Source organism: Perca fluviatilis, chromosome 14, assembly GCF_010015445.1.
Source record: "Perca fluviatilis chromosome 14, GENO_Pfluv_1.0, whole genome shotgun sequence".
NCBI lineage: Eukaryota > Metazoa > Chordata > Actinopteri > Perciformes > Percidae > Perca > Perca fluviatilis.
This window is the reverse complement of record NC_053125.1, coordinates 19,857,156-19,860,915: the sequence shown is the minus strand read 5'-3', so window position 1 is coordinate 19,860,915 and position 3,760 is coordinate 19,857,156. Positions and strand designations below refer to the sequence as shown.

The following is a 3,760-nucleotide window of genomic DNA, read 5'->3' as shown; positions in this document are numbered from 1 at the left end:
AGCAATCACTTCTTTTACAAAGAGTATTCATTTAATGCCTTTGCTTATATTCAAGTACAATTGTAGTGTCTTTTTATGCATTTATTACAGCTACACATTGTCAACTGTTATTGAACATAAAGATTTTTGAGAATGAAATCTGATTTTTTACTGTGTTCACCCTTTAACATAAATTGAAAATCTAGCAGTGATCCCTTCATGGCAGGTTTACTACATCTGTTGCAATGCCTCTTTGGCCAGTTTTTATAGCCGTCCCAACTGTGCGACTAGAGTCAGTAATTTGGCTGTACCGCACTGCTGCAGTTGTTGAAGTAACTACGTTAACTCAAGTACTGTACTTAACTACAAATTTAAGGTACTTGTACTTTACTTGAGTCTTTTCATGTCACTTTCTACTTCTACTCCACTACATTTTAGAGAGAAATGTTTCCTTTTTTAAGCTGACAGCTTTAGTTACTAGTTACTTTACACATTAAGATTGTTGCACACAAAACACATGTAGTTCAAAAACTACCCAACAATATAACTTATATAAGTACAGCTGAGATAATTAACTAGGGGTGTGACGAGACACTCGCTCACGAGACAAGACGAGACACGAGATTGGGGTCACGACAGCGAGACGCGATTTTAACACTAATTTAAAGAAAACTTCAGTTAAGAAATATGACTGGGAAAAATAGTCTTTACTCAGAGAACCAAGGTTACAAGCTAGGGGTGTGACGAGACGCTTACTCCACGAGACGATCCACATCACGAGATTAGGTTCATGAGAACGAGACGAGATTTCTCGTCGCGGTGAAAAGTTGTCTCGTGAGGCGATGTGATGTCAGCGTGATGGAGCGTGGAATTACTATTGAAAATCCCCCTGCCACTTTTAAATCATTTGTGTGGCAACATTTTGGTTTTCCTGCGGAAATAATAAACGGCGAAAGAGTGACAGACAAGACGAACACAATATGTAAACATTGTAAGAAAAAAATGCCGTATACCGCGGCTAACACGAGCACTATGCAAAAACACTTACAGCACCACCACAGCTCTCTACTAACTACTGCACCCGCAACTCGCGGGTGCAGTAGTTAGTAGTACGGCATTTCTTTCTTACAATGTTTACATATTGTGTTCGTCTTGTCTTTCACTCTTTTCACCTCGACGAGAAATCTCGTCACGCGAGATCTCGCGAGATATCGTAAAACGAGATCTCGTCACACCCTTATAATTAACCCATTAAACACAGAATAGTTACCAGTTTCTAAAATGTGAGGATTTTTCTGCATTGAGTACTTTTACTTTTAATACTTTAAGTCCATTTTTCTGATGATACTTACATACTTTTACTTATTAACATGTTCAATACAGGACTTTTACCATTTTTACAGTGTGGAATTAGTACATTTACTTAAGTAAAGGATCTGATACTGCTTCCACCACTGGACTGCGGGATTGTTTATTGTTTATTCAACAATGCATACATTTCAAAGAATCTTTAAAACATCTTCTAAAAAAAAAAAAAAGGTTAAAAACACTATATAGTGTCTGGCACCATAATCATATGGATGTGATGGTCAGCATATGAGAGCTGTTCCAGCTCGCCATCTCTCCTCAGCGTGCTGATCTCCTCCTCCAGCTGCAGCTCTTCAGCCTGAGCGACGGCAGTGTTCTCCTGCTCTCCGGTCAGCTGCTTCACCTCTCTGCATCTTCTCTGCATGGAGGAGATCAGCCCGGCGAAGATCTTGTCACAGTCCTTCAGCGCAGTCTGGGCACAACTCTGTTGGCACACATCAGTGCAGTTCAGAATTCACTCCAGGTTAAAAACCAAGCTGCAACTAAGACCCAAATACACAAAAAAAATATATTCAAATATGCCCATTCATTGGCTTATAATACTAATAATTTTGTACAACATGTCCAGAGGGAAACATGTTATTCCTGTTCAGATTGACCTCAGTAGCATTTCACAATCAATATCTATTCATTATAACAACTCATTCAACACCTTGACATTCTCCTCAGTTTGGCTCAGCTCCTGCTGCTCCCCTCTCTCTCTCAGTTTGACTCTCTCCTGGACTTTCTTTTGACTCGAAATCCAATGTCTCTGGAAGGTAGAAAGCATGATTATTTTCCTGTGAGACTGGTGGGGTTCGTGCCAAGTTAGGATAATTGAAAAACATCCATCTCAAAATCAATTTGAGATGGATGAGCTCAGGGGAGTGCAAGCAAACATGAAGAAGACTTATTAGTCATTAACAACTATGTGTTTATGGCTACATGTCCTTTGGGAGTATTGGACTTTGTAAGGGAACACTGTGGACAGATAATGGAGTGAAGTGAAATGTGTTGGACTTCAGTCTGAGAGATTTTGTTTCTACCTGTGTCAGCCTTCTGTCTTGAAACAGGAATTGTTCCGTGGCCCTTATGCTTATCTATAATGCACAGAAAGCAAACAAGCTGCTTGTCTGTCTGACAGTAGATCTCCATCAGCTTGTTGTGCTTCCTACACATCTTTTCCTGCAGTGGGATTGTAGCAGAGACCAGCTGGTGCTTCTTCAACACAGGAACACTGTGGTGAGGCTCCAGGTCAGCTGGACAGTTAGATGCAAAGTTGTGTTGTTTGGTCCCGCGGCAGAAATCACAGACGACATCTGCTGGGCCGACACAGGCCTCAGCAGCAGGGGGAGAAGCCTTCTTCAGCGTCTAACAACCTGAGGATGATAGGGAGGGGTTAGTTACTAATGACCAAGAAATTGATTGCATGGGGTAAAATCAAACATACCACTGTATAGTGAATTAACTGCATTCCAAAAGCACACAGCCTGACCATACTGTACTTCTATACTAATATTTGAATTAAATAAAACTGTACTGGTATTACCGTAACACATTTTTTTTACATCTTAAATTATTTTTCATTTTATATTATTGTTTGACTGTTTTTTTTAAATGATGATAATCAACCCTGGCGCGGATTCTTTTTCTTTTTCCCCCCTACGAACTTATTTTATACGATTATTCTTTTTTTTAAGACAATGGCCTCACACAAAACTTTTCTGTTGTAACATTTTTATGTCATCAGGTTGATGTATAGCGTAAACCAATCGTGGCCCAGAAGATTTCTCTGTCTAGGCCTCTTCCTATCAGTACTATACTGCAAGTCTCTGTTTTGTTATTTTACAGTTTTTCTCAATCACTTTGGTACATTTCTCCAACCACAATTGACACTCAAAATTGCTTGTTCAACCTACATATGATGGTCACTTGTGCACAAGATAAAAGCAATTTATCATTGTTTTGGTCAAATTGCAATTGCTTTTGTACATGCATGCAATTGATCATGTACAATTGACTGCTGTTTTTGACATGATCAATTGCTTATATGTTAATATGCCATCTGTTAAGTACAGGTAAGAGCAGGTATAATTCGCCCCTCACCTTAGCCAGCATGTTGTTCCTCTTCAGAACAGGCCTTGGGGTGAAGGTCTCCCTGCACTAAGGGCATCTGTACTTTCCCTTCTTCTCTTTATGTTCCCAGCAACCCTCAATACAGCCTTTGCACTAACTGTGTCCACAGGGAATGGTGACTGGCTCTTTCAGCAGCTCCAGACATACTGAACAGCAGAACTGATTCTGTTCCAGCTTATATTCATGTTGACCCTCTTGCTGATGTTGTTTGCCAGCCATTTTACTGACAACCAGTTTCATAAAAAGAGTGTCACAGAGTTTCATTTTGTGTGAAAAGAAGGCGCAGACTCCCTGCTCC

General features: G+C 40.0%; 1 pseudogene; it reads right to left on the bottom strand.

Annotated features, from left to right (window-relative positions):
- Positions 1–1,528: 1,528 nt before the first annotated feature.
- LOC120572526 lies at positions 1,529–3,444 on the bottom strand (annotated as a pseudogene).
- Between the last annotated feature and the right edge of the window lie 316 nt (positions 3,445–3,760).